Genomic DNA, 24,862 nt, shown 5'->3' on the forward strand with positions numbered 1-24,862 from the left:
CTATCGAAGTCAATTAGGGGTCACGCGTTGAAATGTTTAATGGTTCTCCCACTACGACTCTGGAAAGCGTGCAGTTTATTATTCCGCATTCACATGCTAGTCGGAAATTGGAAACTATTACACTTCCGATTTGCTAATTCATTGAACATGGCACGTGTATAACTACAACCAGTTGTTAGTTAGCCGGACATGTCGGAGTTTCCTAGTTCTGACCAGTACTTGAACGCGGCAATATGTTGCAGAGAAATTGTAATGGAACTTCAAAGGGTGCTGAATGTGCAAGGTGCAAAATGAGCTTGATACGCCATTCCAATAAATATCGAGGGTCTTATTCTGGTGACATTATGATCGATGCTTGGCTGCCGTTTGACAAATGCAAATAATATCGCTCTTTATCCATAATACTCAAATAACGTAGGTAGCAGGACTACGCTGTGTCGGCGAGCTGTTGGCAAGAACGCACTTGTCAAGACCGGTGTGGGCACATTTGCTATATAACGCAACAGTTTGTGTGTCAAAGCCATCAATAGAGTTGAAAATGCCATGGAAACCCATTTAACTTGTATTTTTCATTCGGTAAATTGGCATTTCACTGCAAAATGTATTTGTATGTGCACTAAGTCATCACGCACAGTCTTTTATCCGCAAAAAGTCAGTTTGATGAATAAACATCTCTTATGGGGAAATGTGCTGTTTTAATGCAGATTTTTTGAATATTCACAATATTCTTTTCGCAAATTGGTGGAAACCGAGCTAGAGAGAGTAAAATAAAACAACGAATACATGCAATTTAGAAAATATAAAATCTTACCTGTTCTTGATTCCTAACAGTTGCCTTGGGAAAACATTGTAATATCCTTCTGTCTCATTGCAGAAACATACTAACACTACCATTAGTTTTTAGGGTTCACTAGGACGTACCAGAAATCAAAGCAATGAAAATGGTCAATGTAGTGGAGCAAATAGGATTAAACATGTTGAATGCCAAATGTCTGGAAACAGAGGGATTTTGTCAGGAGATAATCCAGATATGGATTTAACACAGTTCAGTCTTAAAAAGCTGTAGTTTTCAGTTAAGGTGACACAGTCACCGTTATTTATGTAATGAAACTCCATAATCATGTTAAATGAACAATCTTAACAAAAAAATGCTATAAACTGTAATCTGTTTGTAGTCACGTTTAATCAAGAATCTAAACGAAATTCTGAAAAATGGGTCACTGAAAGACAATTCCACTGCAGCACTAACAATAGCAACCCATGTAACTAGGAACCAGTGAAAGACAAAAGCTACAGATGCCATGCCCATGCCTCTTGGCAGCTCCTCTAGTACCGCCACCCAGAGCGGTGAAAAGAGAGTATCCAACCCTACCTGCCTGGGATTGTGGTAGTCTTAGCTTGAGGACTTCCATGGACACATGGGTCACAGCGGGCAGGTTGGGGGACGGCGTGACATTGATGGTGGGGGTCTGGGGGGTGCTGAAGTGTAGAAAGTGGTGTGAGGGGTGCCTGGTGCTCCTCACTCCCTGTTCCCCCTGTTCCCGCTGATCCTGCTCCTGGGAGCTGTTCCCACTTCAGCTACTGTCGGAGAGGACGCGTGACATCACCATGGGGGGGCACACTGAGAATCCAGGGGGGCTTGGAGAACACATGTAGGTCCAGGGGATCTCTGCAGACCACGGCCCAGCCAGAGCAAAGCAGAGCTGGGGAGAGAGACACAGTCAGGACACAAACACACACGCAGTGAGAGGCTGATTGCATTATTCTGAGCCATCCAGGTTTAACGAGCAGGATGAGGCATCATATTAGAATACAATTCAACAAGAGAGGGAGGTAAACCGAGGCATTATGAGTATGTAGGGAAATTAGAGATTTTGTTCGGAGCATGAGGAGAACAATATGTGAAAGAGGCACATACATTATTATGTAGGTAGCAAGGAACTATCAAATAAGGAGAAGCTGCAGGTACAGGTGTATTGTCACAGCAGAATAATCCTGTAGCAACAGGATTTGAACAATTAGTCCATAATGGTTAGGCTATCAGCTGTCCAAAATTAGGCTGCATGAATAATGGAATACTGTTAATATAACCATGTGTTAGAAAATTATTGACAACAAAATAGTGTTCAAATTAAGATCATACACCTGTAGTTGGTGGGGGAGAGAGAGATGCTGGAAGATTCTTACATAGAATCTAAACTTGGACTATTCTCCCCTGATGCCTGATCAGAGTGGATTTCTGGGAAAGCTGTGACCAAGACTGGGCCACTCAGCTCCTAGAAGTGGCCTGTGGCCCTATAACCTCAGAGACGTGGCAACAGCAGACTGGCTACAATATTGACCTGCCTTCTTGGAACAAGACTCTGCAGTCTTAATCATGTGCAATAATACAAATGAGCAATAAGTCATTCCTCTCCATCTATCACTGTTATTCCCATCCACTCTCTTCTCCCTTTATGAAATGTACAATGTGTTTCTCAAGACGGACTCTGCCGATCCCAGACCTGAATTGATGTGGCAGTGCATGTACTGTCAGGACGAGGCATTCCCTGGGTAAGTGATCCTTTTGATAAAACCACCGCAAAGCCTCTCAGCCTGCGCAGCTGTGTGATAATCACGCTAATTAGCCAGTCATGTCAAATTCAGCCACGCACTGCAACTATCACTTAGCATCACCATGCCCGTACGATAGCGCAGTGGAGGCTTCATGATCTTATAACCCCACCCTAAAATATCTAGACAATCCCACTATTCTGGCAGACTGAAACTGCCCAAAACAACAAGCAAGAGAGTCCTCTGGCTCTTGTCCACGTACACACAGTTATAGGAACTACACAAATGTTAAGCTGCAGACATTTATAAAGACATGAGGTTTGTGGAGTTTGTGGCCACAGGGATAGCCCCCTTTTTTAGAATTTCGCCTAAAATGACATACCAAATCTAACTGCCTGTAGCTCAGGCCCTGAAGCAAGGATATGCATATTTTTGGTATCATTTGAAAGGAAACACTTTGAAGTTTGTGGAAATGTGAATGTAGGAGAATATAACACAATAGATCTGGTAGAAGAAAATACAAAGACCAACCGTTTTTTTCTACCACCATCTTTAACATGCAACAGAAAGGTCCCAGTTCTAGTCACCACTCTGGTTGTAATTCCAATTGTGTCCACGAGATGGCAGCAGTATGTGCAAAGTTTCAGACGGATAACTTGAAGTATGAGCAAACTATATGACATTTAGTGTGAAGTCACCCAGGTACATTTGGGCAAATCATGGAGGAGACATTTGCATTCATATGACATTTTTTTGCAAGAATATCATCAAATACTTGGGACTTTTCCAGTATTAGTGGCCATATTTTAAGTTCAACATTTGGAAAACAACCAGTTTTCATAACTCTGAATATTCTTATAATTTTTATCCAAAGGGAAAGGCATGCTGTCGCACAAGGTTAGTAGCTACATTTTATGACAGATACATGGTTTCCAGATACTCCCGTAAAGCCCAGCTCATTGGCTATCTAGCTAGCTTTGATTGACCCCTATTTGTGCTTATTTGACAAAGTTAGTCATTCAAGTGAAGACCACCCGCGTCATCGGCATGCCATGAAGGCGTCGCTCTCTGACCAAATATAGGGTCCTATAGGATATACTACACCCTTAATGATATAGTGAAGTCTGGTTACATTCTAGGATCTTTGAGGAATACATACGAACGTGATTTGACTGGTTGAAACAATGTTTAGGGTTAGATTTTCACAGATTCCTTTCTCTGCAAATTGAAAAAGTGGAAATACAAAATCGATTGCGCATGCCATACAGACTTTAAGGATATGAAAAAAGATTTTATCTAACAAAACGACACTTCATGTTATCTCTGGGACCCTTTGGATGATAATTCAGAGCAAGATTTCAGAATGTAAGTACACATTTCACCTTCAGAGGTGAATTTATTAAACCTATCGCAGTGAAAAAAAGTGTTTTGTTGTTAGGAGCTCTCCTCCAACAATAGCATGCCATTTTTTCATAGTAATAGCTACTGTAAATTGGACAGTGCAGTTATATTAACAAGAATTTAAGCTTTCAGCCGTTATAAGACACTTCTATGTACCAACATTTGTTGTTTCTCTAAAATCTGCGATCGTGACACAAGGTGCTGTATGATTTACAACTGTCCGGTTGATGTGACGCCGATCCCTAAGAAGTTTTAAGCTACAGAGAGACATCAGGGGAGGGTTAAAAAAAATTAACAAAACAAAACCCAATAACAAATCATCATTGTGCCATACAGGAACTACATGGCCTGACAGGACAATCCCAACAGGGTCTTCTCTGATCATGTAGGTTCATCTTCAGGCTGTGTCAGACTGACCTCCATTGATCATAGCCACAAACCATTAAGGGCATGGTCCTGTGTGGCTGTTAGTATAGTGTGGCGCTAGTAATTCTTAGGTTGGGGGTTAGATTCCTGCTGGGACCTTTATACAAAACATTTATGCACTCACCGTACTGTAAGTCACATGTGATAAAGGCGTCTGCTAAATAGCATACAGTATATATATATCAAATATTATTATACATGTATATAGGGCAGTAAGGATAAATGTTATGTACCGTACAGTGTAACATCATGCAATAGAATATATTAATTTTCACAGAAGTCACACAACACTAGGACACGTGTTTTCTAAAGGTTAAGTCAAATTAAAAGTCTAAAGGCACGCAAAATGTGTATATTGCTGTTATTTACTAGCAATTCCTTATCTTTAAAAGTACCAGAGAGCCCACTCTGGACATTTTTTAAGGGTATTTTGTTCCAAACAAAATGTCTAAGAATAAACCAAATCAAAAAGGGTACTTTTGAAATATTTATATATATTTTTTTATTATCCATAAATTAATGCCAATAATTTGCATTCTTAATCTAAACTGGCTTTGTAGCATCTATAGACACATCACTGTAGAGTCTTAAAGAAGGCTTGGGTAAGGTCAAAATGTCACACATTTTTATGGAATTAATTTCAGGAACATCTAAAACATCATCAATATCTTTGGGCCATCCTGTCCAGGACCATTCAGATCAATTAAGCACATCAAATCGCAGTGACTGTCTCAATGTTTAATCTACTTCCTAAGTCTAATACATTTCAATAGCACAACATGCATATTATCTTCCATTGAGAAATGTATTTTTATTGAGACACTGAAACATATTTTATGAACAGTATAGATATGCAACAAGGCAGTTATTGTTTGTTCCATATCCATATGTTCCATTTTCTGGTCTAGTTAGAAATGACAAAGTATGATATTGTAGCCAGGGAAATCCCTCAAAAGCTTGGTTGAAGCTTACATCAATTTTTTATTTATTCTGCCACATATGCTGGGGCAATTTAATAGAACAATATTCTAGATTTACACCTGGGGAAGAAAGCATCATCTAATTGGTATTGTAAATTGGGTGGTTCGAGCCCCGAATGCTGATTAACTGAAAGCCTTGGTATATCAGACCGTATACCACAGGTATGACAAAACATGTACTTTTACTGCTCAATTTACGCTGGTAACCAGTTTATAATAGCAACAAGGCACCTTGGGCGTTTGTGGTATATTGCCAATGTACCACGGCAAAGGGCTGTATCCGCGTTGCGTAGTGCCTAAGAACACCCCTTAGCCATGGTATTTCTGCCATATACCACACCACCTCAGGCCTTATTGCTTCTCTCAGAAGAAGCATGGAGAATTTGGGAGCAGGTGTCTTGCACCTAACTCACTGGTGATACCAATTCAGTGACAAATCCCCATAAAAATTTGCTAGAGATATCTTTTTTTTTTTTGCACTGGAGTCTCAATCCACTGCATCCGCCTATGTAACACTTCCGCATCTGCGGTCAAAGTGAACAGACGTGTTAGTCACAACACGAGACTTCCCAAAAATTGGTCTCCTCACAAAATTCGCTGTAGCGTCCGGATTGGCCTACAAACTATTCCCCTCTATGGAAAGATGAGACTCTCACGAAGAAGTACATTTAGGATGTTTTGTTCTAGGATGCACACATGCCTCACAAGACTCATCTGAAGGTCCCCCGGTACCAGTCTAAAAAAAAAGTATACACGGAGGCTGTTTAGTGACAAAAATAAGGGGTTCAAATGAGGGGTTAAATACATGTAAAATCATATTTCTGATGTCTCTCAGATATAGGACAGACACTTAAGAAAAAACGTAATTTAGATTTTTTTGGGGGGGGGAAATCTGTTGTTCAATGCGTTTCTATGGTCTAATATCAGTAAGGCCATAACATTTTTCATCAATTCTTTTTTTTTTTAATCTTCTTTTTTTTATGCATCAAGGAGTCTTACAATTCTCAATCAAACAGCAAAATGTTCCTTGGTTTGACCTTCTTAAAACAATTACAATTTCTGTTGATTATGTCTACATTAATTGATGCTCCTTACTGACAAATGTGCCTTTTTTGAAGCCTGATAAGTCGAGTCACCTGAAATGGGGCTGACACTGTCCGGTGAAAAACACACATGGTCATGAGCCAGTTATGTTAAAAGAAAATAGGTGGATAATATCTGATTGCCGGTCGTAGTCAAATTTTAAAAAAGTTACGCCCCCTATACAATTATCTGAAAAAATTGGGTAAACGGTGTTTACTTCTGTTTACTCTCCACTAGGCCTACACCACTGCTGGTAGCCTACCCGCTCAGCCGAGGAAATGTTACACACATGAACACAAGCAGAACCGGTAGCCTACATTCAATATAATACAAGTTGATTCAAAACATGTTTTACACCCTAGTTCATGTGCTGTCCAAAATTCATGAGTTAATATTAGCATGGAGTCTTCACAGGTCATGTGACATGAAACACAACCTTTCTTTCCGAACATTAACGACATTTATGATGGTGTTATTTGTCATTAAGCATTTAACAATTGAATTAGAACATAACATAAACCCCGTACGAATCATGGATCTTGGAGATCTCGGAAAATGCACTGTAGGCCTAAGTGTAACTAAATCAAATCGAATTTGATTGGTCCGAAACACATATGCAGCAGATGTTATTGCGGGTGTAGTGAAATGTGCAGTAATATCTAACAACACACAATCTAAAAAGTAAAATAATGTAATTAAGAAATATTAGGATGAGCAATGTCGGAGTCCGGAGTATAAAATATACAGTAATATATATATATATATATATATATACACACATATATATACACACACACACACTACACGACCAAAAGTATGTGGTCACTTGCTCGTTGAACAGTATTGTCTAGTGTTTTTTTGTGTCTAGGGTTGCTGTAGGTCTAGGGTTTTTTGTATTTCTGTTGGCCTGACATGGTTCTCAATCAGAGACAGCTGTTTATCGTTGTCTCTGATTGGTGATCATATTTAGGTAGCCATTTTCCCTTTGGTGTTTGTGGGATCTTGTCTATATGTAGATGCCTGTCAGCACTCATTTGTATAGCGTTTGTGCAGTATTCATTCTTTAAATAAATGAGAATGTACGCATACCACGCTGCGCCTTGGTCCGATCCTTATAACGAATGTGTCAATAACAGCCTCCACTCTTCTGGGAAGACTTTCCACTAGATGTTGGAACATTGCTGCGAGGACTTGCTTCCATTCAGTCACAAGAATATTAGTGAGGTTGGGCACTGATGTTGGGCGATTAGGCCTGGCTCGCAGTAGGCGTTCCAATTCATCTGTCCATCTCGACAAACCATTTCTGTATGGACCTCCAGATGGTGAAACATGATTCATCACTCCAGAGAAAACTTGGCATTACGCATGGTGATGTTATGCCATGGTGATGCTCGACCATGGAAACCCATTTCATGCAGCTCCCAACGAACAGTTATTGTGCTGACATTGCTTCCAGGGGCAGTTTGGAACTCGGTAGTGAGTGTTGCAACCGAGGACAGATTATTTTTATGAGCTACGTGCTTCAGCAGGCGTTCATCACAGCGGTCCCGTTCTGTGAGCTTATGTGGCCTACCACTTCGCAGCTGAGCTGTTGTTCCACCTAGACATTTGCACTTCACAATAACATTTGCAGGGCAGAAATTTGACTGACTTGTTGGAACGGTTGGGTATCCTATGATGGTGCCACGTTGAAAGTCACTGAGCTCTTCAGTAAGGCCATTCTACTGCCAATGTTTGGCTATGGAGATTGCATGGCTGTGTGCTCAATTTTATACTCCTGTCAGCAACGGATTTGGCTGAAATTGCCGAATCCACTAATTTGAAGGGGTGCCAGGACCTGCCAATCAGAATGAGTTTTTCCCCACAAAAGGGCTTTATTACGGACAGAAATACTCAAATTCATCAACTGTCATGGTCTCAGACAATCCCGAAGCTGAAGAAGCTGGATGTGGAGGTCCTGGGCTGGCGTGGTTACATGTTGTCTGGGGTATGTCCCCCCCTGTCCCCAGTGAATGTTGCGCCCCTGTCTGAGGTTGTGAGACGTACTGCCAAATTCTCTAAAATGACGTTGGAGGCGGCTTATGGTAGAGAAATTAACAGTCAATTCTCTAACAGCTCTGGTGGACATTCCTGCAGTCAACATGCCAATTGCATGCTGCCTCAAACTTAAGACATCTGTGGCATTGTGTTGTGTGACATAACTGCACATTTTAGAGTGGATTTTTATTGTCCCAGGCACAAGGTGCACCTTTGTAATGATCATGCTGTTTAATCAGCTTCTTGATATGCCACACCTCTGAGGTGGATGGATTTTCTTGGCAAAGGAGAAATGCTCACTAACAGGGATGTAAACATATGTGCACAACATTTGGGAGAAATAAGCTTTTTGTGTGTATGGAACATTTCTGGAATGTTTTATTTCAGCTCATGAAACATGGGACCAACATTTTACATGTTGCGTTTATATTTGTGTTCTATATGACTGATCTCATTGAATCCTATAAGTATCATTGACAGCTTCAGGTGAGTCTACAGACACCTCCAGTTCAGTGAATCCATGTGATATGCTTGTAGCGCTCATAGACATGTCATCCTCTTCCCTTGGGGTGAATTCCTGCCATTCCTCTTCCCCCATGACGGACCTGCCTACACCACACACTCTAGGACAGTGGATCCAAACCTTTTTTGGATACTGTACCACTAACTGAATGTTGTTCTGCCCGGAAGTACCCCTGAAGTACCCAGTCATGTGCATTTTACCATTCGGCCGATGGTCTCATGAGTCTTCTCAAGTACACACTAGGCCCCCTGGTACCCCTGGTTGGGTACCACTGCTCTAGGAGGCATGTCAGAGCAAGCCTGACACAACAAAGCATGTCAGCTTCACTGTGAAATAGCATCACCTCGAGCACCGGTGATGGTGGAGTAGCCTAGCTGCCTAACCACTATAGCCCATACTGTATTTGTGCAAATAGAGTCCTTTCAACACGAGTGTACACGTGAGATTTGGTTTTGGGTGCCAATATTACTTTGTGGACAATCCTGAAACAAAGAGACTGATGAGCACACCCCGACAATATTAATTATCTTACCATGATAAAGATGGCTAAAATCTTATGAATATTAGTTCATCTTGCCAGCATTCCATAATTGCTACATTCCACTGATGTAGATTTACCATTGAGAAATGAATTGAGAAAATCTACGTGCTCAGCTACAGTGCTTGAAGTATTAAATTGGATGAACACAGGAAAGCCTTTTCTCAATTGGATTTGCTCAACTCTTGCTTCCTGTCTCCTCCATCCTCTCTCACCTCCTTTTGAAAAAGGTCAAAAGTAATCGAGGAGAAGCAGCGAGGAGAGGGAACGTGGACGAAATTGCGCTTGAATGAAATTAGGCTCTCCTTCTCCTCCGCATGTCATCAGGCAAATTACGTTTACAGGGGTGGATCCCAAAATAAATGTATAAAGTGATACACAAAAAGAATACGTTAGTTGTGCAAGACATCTTTGTCGTAAGTACAGTAGCATGTTGTTTTTCTCCTCCGACAAAGCAAAAGCTGATTCAAAAAAGGCTGTGTGCCAAATTTCTAAACTCTTCCAGGAAGGACTCAGGTAGGATACACAACGTGGCTATCGTGGACGGGAGGACACTCTTCCCATTCACCTACTAACAAATTGACATCTCCTCTACCACTTATCGGTTTACGGGTCAAGGAGGAGAGAGGACGGAAGAGAGAGAGTGGAGGACTGACTTTTCCCAAATGAGAAAAGGCCAGTCTTCATTCCAGGGGTAATGCTGTTCAGTAACTGAGTCACATGTTATCTCCACATCAGGATTACCTCCAGTCCAAACAAAGAACGGCCCAAGGTTTACCTCACAGCTACTCTTATTATCCTTAATATCTCTAGTTTATTAGACTAATGGTTATTTTTTAAACATCAATGTGAAATATTTATATCAGTAATCATAAAAGACATTCATAAATTCGACATCACTAATCATCATCGTTTTACTTAGCCAGCTCCAGGCAGTAGGTTGTTAAGTAGGTTGTTGCACTGACCAGTTTTTTTATGGGCTTGCTCTTCAACATTACCTGGAACAATTCAGAATCTGACTGCATACTTTCCAAGTGAAACTCTCGCACAATAGCTACAAATAATCTAAACATAATTATGATGAACTGTCATTTGAAAACAAGTTATTTCTGTAGTCATATCCTGTGAACACCAAAGGGTGGGTTAATCAACAACTACTTGTTTTCCATGATGATACTCAGAAAGCAACAGGCAGAGATAATAAACTAGCCTACACTAACTTCAACGGTGCTATACTTAGCTGGTATATAGCAGCACACGGTTGTAATTTTTAATAGACTACCCATAATATTCTAGGCCTCACGACAATTTTCTTATAGCATAAATTCAGCTATTTGCTGCGCAAATTAGTGTGCAAGGAGACTGTCCAGTTCCACGTGCACTCCACTAGATGGTAGTGTAAGGCAAGAGGAAGTCCAGGAATATTCATTTCTTTCTACCTGTCTGTCATCTGTATCCTGAAAACAGATATTTATTTTACCCATAATTAACTAGGCAAGTGTTAAGAGTAAATTCTTATTTACAATGACGGCCTACGCCGGGCGATTGTGCGCCTCCCTATGGGATTCGCAATCATGGCCGGTTGTGATACAGCCTGGAGCGACCCCTCTAGACTGCTGCACCACTCGGGAGCCCAGATATAATGAATGCCCTGGGGTGAAAATGTGCATGAGGATATTTGAAGATATCTTAATATTTTAGTTTTATTGTATTTAAAAGTGTATTTTAATGATAAGCACTTAATCTCTAAATATGATCCATTTTTGTAAAAAAAAAAAAAACATGGGCCACAAAATTGCACTATTCACATATGATATATGTCACATTGTCTGGTCTAATATGTTGCTCATCATTCATGTCACTTTCATTCATATAAACATTATAAAAAGTGTCAGGTATAAATTCAGGTAAACATAGGGTGCTGACATAATGGCTTTAGCTCAAAATATGATCATAAATCAACATTGGAGTATTTGCAAACCATAATGCATGAATGCAGCACATAGAACCTGAAACAGGAGGTACAGAGCGACACATATTGGAGAAATAAAGGAAACTGCCAAATGAAAAACCCCTCTACCCTCCTCTGCAATATCCCCACATTACATCTCATCATTTTAAATGGGGGATGGGCTGACAAAGCTGAAGGAGAGACTAATGGTGGTGTAATTCAGTATGACCTGGAAAATGAAGAATGAAGGCTGGTGGCTGTATCAGTACAATACCATTGTACAGTCAACCTGTTTTGACTGCTCTGCTGAGTGAGATGGGATGTCTATAGCCCATATAGACACTAGCCCATATGGATTCAACACCCACAATTATTATTGTGTCCTTTGTTTGATATTAGGGATTGTACACAAGTTCACAACACAAAAGAAAACAGTTGTGGTTTGCAAAGTTAATGAGAGGTGATGTCTGAGCATCAAATACCATATTACCAGTTAACCAATGTCAAGTCTAATGGTAGTGGCAGTCAGAGATAAACTGGCCCGAGGCCTGTAAAAGGAGACAGATTCTTGGAGATGCATGGTGACATGGTGCACACTGACAATGGCCCCAGCAGGGAGATGGGCACAGTGTGTCAATCAGCTCAAGGTCTCTCTGGTCCTGAAGGTTACCCATCCTTTCCATGTTAACATCTGCTTCATGAGGAACACTGATGGGACATAATCCCTTCTATTCAATATTCATGGTGTGAACCTCCCCTGCCTAAAACAAGAATTACTCCACTTTATCAACATGGTATTTTGAGGTAGACTATTTAAACATTACTTACGGTACATGCCATTCATCCAAATGTATTATTTTTTGTATTATTAAACATAATTCTCAAAATCAGTAATTACTTACAATTTTCTTAAAATATCTGTACATTTCCTCATGGACCTATTCTGCACTACAATAGAACAGTGGCCTATAAATACATACTTATGTGATGCATTTGGTTGTTCACACCTGAACAAAAACTGTCTTAAATCCTCAAACAATATGCAATATGAATTTTAAGGATGTTTGACTATGTAGCCAATACCTTCTTTCTCATAATTAATTAATCTTTTTGAGAAGAAAATTGGCATGCCATCTAGATTTATTTTTAATGTATCATTGAAAATGACAAATAAAGGAAGTGTCTGTGGCTGCATTTAGACAGGCAGCCCAATTCTGATCTTTCATTAATTGGACTTTTGACCAATCAGATCATCTGTCAAAAAAAGATCTGATGGGTTTGCTCAAAATACCAATTAGTTGAAAAATATCAGAAATGGTCTGCCTGTCTAAACGCAGCCAAAGTGACAAGGCCTTCTGTGGTAATTTCCATGGGACCTGAAGCCAGGCAGAGATTTGGGGGTAGAGATTCTTAGGGCACACATGGCACTGGGGTGAGCCTAATCACTCGCTACCAGAAATCCCCACAAATGGGGGATGGGGGTGGGGCAGTCCCATGGGGGACTCATTTCGGATTTGAAGGAAGCATTTTGCCTCCGTACACACTAGTCAGTTGCCTAGACACAAAGGATAATAATTGGTTTCAAATAATTGTTATGCAAGGGTGAGATTGCTAATGGGTACCACCCACCTTTGGTTTGCATGTTAACGCTTTGACCTGGTTGAGCTACACTATATTTACAAAAGTATGTAGAAACCCCTTCAAATTAGTGGATTTGTCAGTAGAATGGCCCTACTGAAAAGCTCAGTGACTTTCAACGTGGCACCATCATAGGATGCCACCTTTCCAACAAGTCAATTCCTCAAATATCTGTCCTGCTAGAGCTGCCGCAACCAACTGTAAGTGCTGTTATTGTCAAGTAGAAATGTCTAGGAGCAACATTCGCTCAGATGTGAAATGATAGGCCACAAAATCTCACCGTACAGTGTTGCCGAGTGTTGAAACGCGTAGGTTGTAAAAAATATTTTGTCCTCAGTTGCAACACTCACTACTGAGTTCCAAACTGCTTCTGGAAGCAAAGTCAACTCAATAACTGTTTAGCGGGGGCTTCATGAAATGGGTTTCCATGGCCGAGATCGGTGTGGTAGAACTTGACTGGCCTGCACAGAGCCCTGACCTCAACCCTATCGAACAACTTCGAGATTAATTGGAACGCCGACTGCGAAACAGGTCTAATCGCCCAGCATCAGTGCCCGACCTCACTAATGCTCTTGTGGCTGAATGGAAGCAAGTCGCCGCAGCAATGTGTGTATATTCGTGGAACGCCTTCCCACAAGAGTGGAGGATGTGTAGGAGCAAAGGGTGGACCAACTCTATATTAATACTCATTATTTTGGAATGAGATGTTCGACAAGCAGGTGTCCATATACTTTTAGTCATGTAGTGTACCTTACAGTAAACCTAGTCAGTTTTTTTTTAATCCTTTCCATTTCCTAGTCCTGCAGTTTGTGGATTTCAGAGATTTTCCATTGTTCAGACTCTACAATGATCTGGCACTTCCTTCCTTCCCCTTATAACTTGTTTCACAATTCTGTCAGTTGAAAGATAGCCATTTTGCACATTCACATAAATTCTACTGACCAAGTACTCAGTCAATATCTATTTTAGTAATGGGCTTGTTAAAAGCTACTAATTCATCATTTTAAATTCTACCAGCTTACTTTTCACCTAATAGATGAATCATTGTTCACTATGAGAAAAACAATCTCTTGGTCTATCTGTGCCCATAAAAGTGGGACATTCTGCAGACAAATTCCAGAAAACTCATTACCCCATTGGTTAGACTATCACTGAGATCAAGATGAATGTATGTGAGAGAGCAGCAGCATCATCTCCACATAACCAGCCATGTGTGAAATCACAGGTCGGGACAGGACTGATATCTTGTCATTATATTCCCCTGAAACCAAAATTTATGTGATCTGCAAAGAAAATCTTCTCTTCGATACAAGTGAAAAGGCAGTGTAATTGAATGATGTACACCTGCAAATATCTTGACATGTACATTTCACAGGAAAAGACACATTCAGCTCTCTACCATCAACACTTTAAAACGATGGGATAAAACATGTTTCATCAGGTGGGCTTAGTTCTTCTCTGATAACTGATGGATGCAACGTTTGTTCAACGTTTACTAATGTGAATGACCAGCATGATTAATAGATCATTCAATATTTCAACCACTGTAGCTAGCTACAGTATGTTACATGCAATGCAGAGCAGAGCAGACCAGAGCAGCTTGCAGAGCTTTGTTGATAGTGGTTCAGCAGGTGCTGAAGCATCGCTTGTGCATGGAGCGTGCGTTTACGCAATGGAGAGCGCGTTTCTGGCACAGCTAGTGGGAAGTTCGTCTGTTCTGTGAATTGGCTGAAGGTAGGAGGGGAGGAGGCGGGGTGTGGATTGGTGGAACTGTGCGCGATAAGGATATGCACCGGCAGCTTTGCTTCCTGGCACCAACAGATCAGTTGTCTGTAGAGAAAGATCAGCGGTTAATTGTACCTTTATGAGTTTTACTTGGTTACAGCAGAAGAGAAACCCGGTGGAATAATTTGTTTTTTATCCGTGCGGGTAAAAACCTTCTGTTCATACAAAGAGTCCTGGAGCTCGATTCGATCATAACGGTGACAATAAAGACAAGGTAAGGAACTGCCCAGTTGCTTCTCAAACGAACCAAATCATGTTTTATTGATCATTTAAGCAACGTTTATCGATATCAATACTGATGAGGCTAGCAAACATCGGTAATTTGTGCCAAGCCCAACTTATTTATGGTATAAATTATAGTTTCACCTGTTTTTGTAGGCTACACGCGGAGAGGTTGTTTTTCTTCAGCAATAAACCAACCTACGCTGGTACTTGCTCTGTGTTCTCTCCCTCGGTTCTATTCCATTATCCTGTTGCGTTGTGCATTACTTGGCACATGTTATATACTTAAATATTTTAAACAAGCTAGGAACCTACAATATGAATACTTATTATTATTATTATTACTTAGACATTGTACAAAAATGTCATGTATTGACCCAGTTTATAGTGTCATTATCTACCAATTTGAGAAGAGAACATACACATCAGGTGATGACCAAGCCTGGTTTCAGACTCACTACGCTTGCTATGGTTACCTAAGACAGAGAAGGATACAAAGTTTTAAAAAAATAAAAAAAATAAAGTGGGCGTATAACGCGAACGTCTAACAACTCAAAGGTTGCGAGTTCGGATCTCATCAGGGACAACTTAAGCTAATTAGCAACTTTAACTACTTTGTACTTTTTAGCTACTTTGCATGTTAGCTAACCCTTCCCCCAACCTGAACCCTTTTAGCTAACACTTCTAACCCTTTAAACTAATTCATTAACTTAACCCTAGCACCTAGTCCCTAGTCTAGCTAACTTTAGCCAGCTAGCTAACGTTAACCACCTAGCTAGAATTCGTAACATATCATACGTTTTGCAAATTCGAAACATACAATATGTAACGAAGTTGCAAAACATGTTTAGCAAATTCTTAACAGATAATACAAATTGTAATTTGTCACATATCATTCGAAATGGGTGACGGATATCCACAAATTAATACAAACCATACGAAACGTAACATAATACATTTACATACAGAATAATACAAAATGCTCCGAGACCAGGTTGCATGACAGACTGATGTACCACACCAAAACATGCTTGTTTTCTTGTAAATATGCTGTAAACATGCACACATGCTGCTTTTCGACTGTAACACCAGTTTTACACTAGTGTATGTATACACCCTAATGTTATACTAGGGAAATCGTGTTTCCATATCTAGGGCTGACAGTGACGACTTGTGAAGAGCAGAATCAATTACATGATCAAAGCAGTTGCTTTGTGAGAAGGTGTTAAAGTTCACAGTTAACCATTGTTATGTAAATGTTATCTGAAAAGTACCAGTGGCCTGACTTTGGCCCCAAGAGAACAGGTCCACCGAAGCCACGGGTGCCGGCCTTTTGGGTAAAACACGGGGGTAAATCCTGTATGGAAATGCACCAACAAGGTGTTATTTATGATCACAGCACGAGTCCAGGGGGAAAATAAAGACATAACAGACAACGCTCACAGACATGGGCAGACACAAACAAACATCCAGCCACAGACTTACAACTTCTGCCTGAGTTTCCTGTTTCCTGGGAAAGACCAACAATGGGAGAGAGGGCATGTGATATCCTGTACGAGTCTTGTGTCACTCTGGACTCAAGTACCAAAATAAGGCCATAACACATTTGATTGTAATGAAATAAAGTGCAATTGTAGGCTACGCATAGGCTACTCAAAGTAGGAACTTTATAGTACAGTAAAGCCACAACTGTAAACAGCAACCCGATCAGTACAAAGTTTGATTCACAAACCTCAGTTTACCTCAGTAGCTCAGTTCACTCGCTTACCTCAGTTCACTGGTGTCATTCAATGGTCGTTGAAATAGCTATACATGTTAAGCTATACAGTGCTAATGTGCCTGTCGCTACAGTGATATTGAAAAAAAGCATGAGGTTGGTTTGTAAAGGGGTCAATATTGAATTTGCAGTTCATAAAGTAAGTGTTACACAGGCCCGCAGAGACGGACGCAGAGCTTTGTCTTATTAAACTTGTGAGGACTTTTTGGGGACCAACAATTGATTCCCATTCAAAATCCTATTTTCCGTAACCTTCATCTGAAATCAAACCCTGAACCTAACCCGACGCCTTTTTACAAGTGAGGTCTGGCAAAATGTCCTCACTTCTCAGAATTTTTCTTGGTTTGCTATTCTTGTAAGGACTTCTGGTACTCACAAGTACAGTAAAACGTGTACACACACACACATTACATTAATTACAGTAGAGTACAAAAGCAGGACAGCATTGTGTTGACTTTAGTCTAGGATGTTCAGTTGCTTTTAATGGGCTCAGCGCTTCCAATTCAATAAAGCTATTAACTGTCACAGAAGATTCCATTGCTGGTGCCCAGCCAGCAAAGATAAGTTATTTACCAATCAAAGTACATTAATGGACTCATCCATACAATCTAGCCTTTCAGAGTGTAAACAGTAGAAACATACCTTTTCTGTCTAGACGTAACTGTTTAGCCTTCAGAGGCAACACATGTAGAAACCTGGTCCTGGGAATAGTGTGATTTCTCACCTTTAGACCAATCCTTTCTTTTGTCTTAAGATTTGGTCGCTGGCATTATCTGTTTTTCCCACGCACCTATCATTTGAACGTTTTTCATGCACATTGAACAGGAAGATTGGTAGTTATTCGATACTGTGGTCATGCAGGTTTGTACAAATCATGTAATCTGACAGAGTGAGCAGGTCCTGTTGAATAGATTTTCCGAACAGGGCATTCTAGTCTACAGGCAATACTCTGAACCCTTTACGGACTACAGATTATGACAAAAATACAAAATAGGGGGGAAAAAAAAGACTAATGCAATAAGTTAATGACCTCTCTCTTCTCAAAGTTATGAACTTTTGTAGAATTTAAATATTTTCTCCAGTTCAGTATGCTTGCTTTAATGAATAGGCATACTAATGTGGCTACTCAACTTGATTATGGTAGTGCCTAATGTAAGTTCATGCCCCAAAGCAGTGCTGGTCAATGCCTGTTTGTGGGTCAACTGTAATCTTTAGGCTTAGCAGTGGAAATCAATTCAAAGCCCCTCCCACTGTAGATGGCAGGGTTGTCCAGAAAGGAGAGCTAAGAGTTGCAGTAAATAATTCCAATTAGGAGTTTGGCAGGGTTCATGGTTTGTTTTATGCCAGAGATAATGCAAGAGACAAGGGGGTGAAATTACTGTGAAATATACATACAATGCAAAAAGAAAAACATCAAATGATTTGCACTTAATGCCCTCTGTGCTCCCAGTCTCTCAAGGAAGGGAACTGTCACAAACATGGTTAACACGGTCAACAGGACTCTCTCGATGGCTGTTATACTGCCTGTGTGGTTGGTTATCTCTGGACCTTTTCCTTGTTTTACGTCTGCTTTTGTCCTTTCACAGGACATCCTGTGTATAACAAATAGTCTAAATTATTTTCATGTACTAAACCATGGACATTCTGAAATGTCCCTTTTTAGAGGTCGACCGATTAATCGGAATGGCTGATTAATTAGGGCCAATTTCAAGTTTTCATAACAAACCGGTATTTTTGGAGCGATTTGGCCGATTAAAATATATATTTTTTACACCTTTTTATTTAACTAGGCAAGTCAGTTAAGAACACTTCTTATTTTCAATGACGGGCCTAGGAACGGTGGGTTAACTGCCTCGTTCAGGGGCAGAACGACAGATGTTTACCTTGTCAGCTCGGGGGATTCAATCTTGCAGCCTTACAGTTAACTAGTCCAATGCTCTAACCACCTGATTACATTGCACTCCACGAGGAGACTGCCTGTTACGCGAATGCAGTGAGCCAAGGTAAGTTGCTAGCTAGCATTAAACTTATCTTATAAAAAAATAATCAATCAATCATAATCACTAGTTAAACTAGTAATATCATCAACCATGTGTAGTTATCTAGCGTGTCCTGCGTTGCATATAATCGATGCGGTGCAGATCGTTGCTCCAATGTGTACCTAACAATAAACATCAATGCCTTTCTTAAAATCAATACACAGAAGTATATATTTTTAAACCAGCACATTTAGCTAAAAGAAATCCAGGTTAGCAGGCAATATTAACCAGGTGAAATTGTGTCACTTCTCTTGCATGGCATGCAGAGTCAGTGTATATGCAACAGTTTGGGTCACCTAATTTGCAAGAAAGGTACGTAGTTATGACATAACATTGAAGGTTGTGGAATGTAACAGCAATATTTAGACTTATGGATGCCACTGGTTAGATAAAATATGGAACGGTTCCGTATTTCACTGAAAGAATAAACGTCTTGTTTCCGGATTCGACCATATTAATGACCTAAGGCTCGTATTTCTGTGTGTTATCATGTTATAACTAAGTCTATGATTTGATAGAGCAGTCTGACTGAGCGATGGTAGGCAGCAGCAGGCTCGTAAGCATTCATTCAAACAGCACTTTTGTGCGTTTGCCAGCAGCTGTTTATGACTTCAAGCCTATCAACTCCCGAGATTAGGCTGGTGTAACCGATGTGAAATGGCTAGCTAGTTAGCGGGGTGCGCGCTAATAGCGTTTCAAACATCACTCGCTCTGAGACTTGGAGTAGTTGTTTCCCTTGCTCTGCATGGGTAACGCTGCTTCGAGGGTGGCTGTTGTTGTTGTGTTCCTGGTTCGAGCCCAGGTAGGAGCGAGGAGAGGGACGGAAGCTATACTGTTGCACTGGCAATACTAAAGTGCCTATAAGAACATCCAATAGTCAAAGGTTAATGAAATACAAATGGTATAGAGAGAAATAGTCCTATAATTCCTATAATAACTACAACCTAAAACTTTTTACCTGGGAATATTGAAGACTCATGTTAAAAGGAACCACCAGCTTTCATATGCTCTCATGTTCTGAGCAAGGAACTTAAACGTTAGCTTTCTTACATGGCACATATTGCACTTTACTTTCTTCTCCAACACTTTGTTTTTGCATTATTTATTTGAGGGTAAATTGATTTTGATGTATTATATTAAGTTAAAATAAGTGTTCATTCAGTATTGTTGTAATTGTCATTATTACAAATAAATAAAAAATAAAAAATCTTCCTATTAATCGGCATCTGCTTTTTTTGAGTCCTCCAATAAATCGGTATTGGCATTGAAAAATCATAATCGGTCGACCTCTAGGACCTTTGTCAATTTAGGCACAGTCTTTTGAAACAAACATAATGCTTTTGTTTGATTTAGCAGACATTTAGGAAGCAAATGTGCTTCTTTGTCCTGCTCGATTTTTTTCTGTTATGGTTTGAGTGACTGTACTCATCCTCTTACGTGAGTGGAAGGTTTGAATCCCCTACTGTGACACATTTCATGCTTTGGTGTTCAGTGCGATGCAGAGTAGAAAGCACAGGGATTCGGCCTGAAAGGGGCTCCTCAGCTGGCAGGGAAGTCCTTTGGGAGGCAGGGCCCATATCATTTAGATGAAAGAGAATGCATTAAGCCAACAAGCAATCTATTTAAGGAGGAGAGAGGATTGCCAGTTTGTGGACAAATTCCACCCAAAATTCCCAGAGCACATGCATTTCCTTATACATAATTTAGAGGATGGATATAAGGATGGATTTATAGATTACCCATTTGTGTCAGTGGACATTGACTGAGGCACTTCACATTAAGTGTCCCTGTCTCATGGGAATAATGCGGGTAATGTCACAATTCCAAGCATCCAGATTCCAGACACTCAGTCTTTGGGTATGGCCCCATTCATACACAAAATGGAAAATAGCTTGTAATTGACCCATCTTTTATATGCCCATTTATGGGGAGCTCTAAGAATGAACTTTGTTGCTTTGAGAAACCATGCTGCGTGTACATTTGGTCACCTTCCACCTCTCAGTGGGTATTGTGGTGTATAGGTAGGCTTTTAACAGGAGTAAGATGGAGCCTGAGCTATAGACCAACCTCTTCCTCAGTGGTACCACTGGCAATGGCTGTGCACTGAGGAAGGCCAGAGGCTGTAGGGTAATAATTCCCTTGAGAAGAGCCAACATTAGCCGCACCACAGTGTAGAAAGCACCATCCTTTTGTTATTGTTTGTCTCATTCTCAGTGTTGCAGACCAGCACTCAATTACGCTGAGGCTTGGGAACTGAGAATACCAACAAAGCAGACCCCATCCCTGGCCCTTGCTCTGTGTCTGTCTGCGGATGCTTCAGTATCCTGCTGCTTTGCCTGCAAACTGGGGGGAGCTGTCGATGGTCCTTCCTGTAATTACCGTGTCTCTGTGGGCGTCTCCCTTTTTTATTACTCTCACTATAATCACACACGAGAGAGAGGAGCTGGAGTGCTCATTTAGGAGGTTTGAGGGCCTGAATGATAATGACCACTGAGAGAACTCTGTGCTGATTGGGGGGATGGATATGGATGGAGAGACCTGAGCAGCTATTATTCTCTCACTGTAGCAGCAATAGAGATGTTCACAGAGGCAGATGTGTTCAGGGAGCAGACATACCCCAAAGCCTTGAAACCAGAGTGATCAATACTGCTCAGTGGTTAAATCCCCATGTGAGTGTTTCGCATGGCTACTGCTAGAGGGGTTTGCGTGGTAAAGACATGGCTAGCGAGCTACAGAGCCCTCTGAACCTGTGATATTGAGTTTTCCCTCAATAGCTTGTCTAATGCCTGAAGTGTACTCTTTATTCTTATTGTTTTGTGTTTGCGAGATTGCCTCTCCTTGGACAAGCGTATACTCTGTTTGCTCATATTGGAAGACTACTGATCATGAAATGTGTATATGTTGTTGATTTTTAGGAGTAATTTCTGTGCTGTTTGGCAGATGGAAGACAATGTGTATATCCCACGCTTGGATGAGCCCTGCCTCATTAATGTTGTGTTCTGTGAGACCCCCTCCCTCCCCCAGTAGAGGCCACCTGTCCTTTCCCCATCCACACTGCTGTCCCTCCCCACCTCTTCACATTCACAGAAGCAAGCTACTAAGCAGGTAGCCAGTAGCAAGCAGTCAGCCACCCTCCCTGCTGCAGAGAGGACAGGGGAATACCTGCCCCATGGACCAGCACCCTGCTGATCTATTCAATACAATGAGAGTCCTGATCACTGCTACAGGAAGACAGCTATATGGGAATACAGGCCTGTTACAAAGGGAACACTGAGATTGATATAAAGACACACGGATACATTGTGATAGACAATATAGAGAGTTCTTCAATGGTATACTGTCTTTTGATACTGTTATGGGTGGCTCCACACTGTAGTGTAGGGTTCAAACAGGCTTGGTCACTTCCTAGACAATTCAATGCTACCGACAGTGGTGTAAAGTACTTAAGTAAAAATACTATCTGTACTTTACTATTTATATTTTTGACAACATTTACTTCACTACATTCCTAAATAGCTTGTCTAATGCCTGAAGTACTAATTTAAAATGTACTTTTTACTCCATACATTTTCCCTGACACCCAAAAGTACTTGTTACATTTTGAATTCCCAGCAGGACAGAAAATGGTCCAATTTACACACTTATCAAGAGAACATCCCTACTGCCTCTGATCTGGAGGACTCACTAAACACAAATGCTTTGTTGTTAAAAGATGTCTGAGTGTTGTGTGACCCTGGCTAGCCGTAAATACATTTTTTAATTGTGCTGTCTGGTTTACTTAATATAAGGAATTTAATTATTTGTACTTTTGCTTTTTATACTTAAGTATATTTTAGCAACTACATTTACTTTTGATACTTAAGCATATTTAAAACCAAAAACAGCAGCGGTTCAAACTGCAGAACCCAGTTCCTACATTTGAATATAAACATTCATTTTATCAAACAAAACTATGCTACATTTTATCTCTGGGACCCTCAGGATGACAAATCAGAGCAAGATTACTGAATATAAGTACATTATTTACCTTCAAAGGTGAATGTATCAAACCAGTTGCCTTGATAAAAGTTGTTGTGCACTCTCCTCAAACAATAGCATGGTATTCCTTCATGGTAATAGATACTGTAAACTGGACCGTACAGTTAGATTAACAAGAATTTAAGCTTTCTGCACATATAAGACATGCATATGTGTTGGAAAGTTGGCTGTTACGTCATTCTAGTCACATTAGCGCACATTAGCAAAAACCTTCCCTGTATAGAGACACAGATCCCTTAGAGGTTAACTGACTTGCCTCGTTAAATAAATAATATACAAATAGTAGAAAAGTTGACCTATTCTATTAGTCAGTGTTACTAATCCAACTAAGTTACCGTCAAACACTCAGGGTTTATTTCTAAACACACGGTAAAGGGGGGCAGGAAAAGGGGCTGAGCTGGACCCAAGGAAAGAAGCACATGTCCGAAAACACCCCTAAATTAGACTAGCCTACTTCAATACAGCTAACTAACCAAAAATACAGTGGGTGGTCCGCCCAGTTCTAACTAGTGTTTTAAACTAAGTTTACCTACGGGTAGTGTATGCCCATGGGCGACTTGTCTTAGTACCCCCTTTTCCCACCATCAAACACCATAACAAAAAAAATACTCACAGGTGGGGACAAAGTGACATGTAGTAGCGAAAACAAAACCAGAGAGATTGACAGAGATGGAGCTCCAGAGGAAACAACTGAATGGGTTTTTAAACCAAGGGAAAGGGGATGTGATTGGGGAATGATGATTGCCACCTGTGAGGAGGGGAGAAGGAGAGAAAATAAATAAACACACAGGATACACACAGAATATTTGTATCCTTAACAGCTTGTGTCGAAATAATTCCAAACAGACCCAGGGACAGTTGTGGGATGATATATCCCAAATTCATACAACAAGTAGACCTTGCCTACTTGTTGTGAATGTAAACAGATCAGAAAAATTCGCTTAAAATATTGATAAACTATTAGGCTATTTATTTACATTATAAGCGCAGCAATGCGCACAAGGCAGTATAGGCTACGGGCAAATGTTCGTTCCATAAAGCAATTAGCGGGAAAACACCGTTGCCAAAAGCACACAGCACATGTGAGCTGTTTCATGTGTAAGAGATTAAAATATCTAATACGCAGCAATTTGCATGGTTTGCTAATATGACTAGGATTGTGCTTTTGGTCACTGGACAATGAAAGAAAGTTTATATAAAATAATTACCTCCACGGATGTGGTCTGATTTTGGCTAGGCTATTTAAACCAAGGTACACATTCAGGTTTCAAACAATTTAAGTATATGTTTTGAAAATGCATAGCCTACTGCCTACAGTTCATTGCAAAGTGGTGTGTGACTCGCTGATGAAGCCTGCCTTCTGTTGCCTATGCATCTGCTGTTTGAGATGCTGTAGTAGATTTCCCGCTCAAAGTCTATATCTGTATGCTGTACGCGTGTGATACATAAGATGCATAACTAACATACTGTACACAATCGCAAATTTAATTCCACAAAATGATGCAAATTACCTATAGACCGATAAGCATGGCCAGTCTAATGTATTTCCATCATATGGTATTCCATCAATGAATAGGTTAAAATGCATTATTTTGCAATGGGATTTTTCCTTCTTCTCCCAGACAATTGGCCTGCCTGACTTAGCAGCAGGCGGAAGAGCAATATCCGCCGTTGTAGTAAGGATAAAGCCTGACCTGGAATGTGATGCTAACAGAAGCTGGCTAGCTTTATAAAAGCCTAAGCAGATCTAGCTTGTATACCTTGACTGGACATTGAGAAAACCTAATGCAGTGGGCTTGGCTCTAAAGCTGGATGCCTCGGAATCATGCAGTAGAGACAATCTCACCACCCTCCCATAAGAGGGTGGCAAC

The 24,862-nt window shown here is 40.5% G+C and overlaps 2 protein-coding genes across 3 annotated transcripts in view; one reads left to right on the plus strand and one right to left on the minus strand.

Moving 5' to 3' along the window:
- The window catches only part of LOC109890173 (microphthalmia-associated transcription factor), a 56,333-nt gene extending 32,662 nt beyond the window's left edge, over window positions 1–23,671 (minus strand). The window contains exons 1-2 of one of the 2 annotated variants that reach the window (XM_031824909.1): window positions 23,605–23,671; window positions 1,373–1,703 (exon numbers count right to left, since the gene is read on the minus strand). The gene's annotated coding sequence lies outside the window, so the exon portion shown is untranslated. The remainder of the gene's footprint in view (window positions 1–1,372; window positions 1,704–23,604) is intronic. The other variant, XM_031824910.1, reaches the window with a different exon arrangement.
- The window catches only part of LOC109891516 (FERM domain-containing protein 4B), a 63,438-nt gene continuing 53,521 nt past the window's right edge, over window positions 14,946–24,862 (plus strand). The window contains exon 1 of the mRNA XM_031824907.1: window positions 14,946–15,129. The gene's annotated coding sequence lies outside the window, so the exon portion shown is untranslated. The remainder of the gene's footprint in view (window positions 15,130–24,862) is intronic.

This window comes from Oncorhynchus kisutch, linkage group LG5 (genome assembly GCF_002021735.2).
Source record: "Oncorhynchus kisutch isolate 150728-3 linkage group LG5, Okis_V2, whole genome shotgun sequence".
Lineage (NCBI taxonomy): Eukaryota > Metazoa > Chordata > Actinopteri > Salmoniformes > Salmonidae > Oncorhynchus > Oncorhynchus kisutch.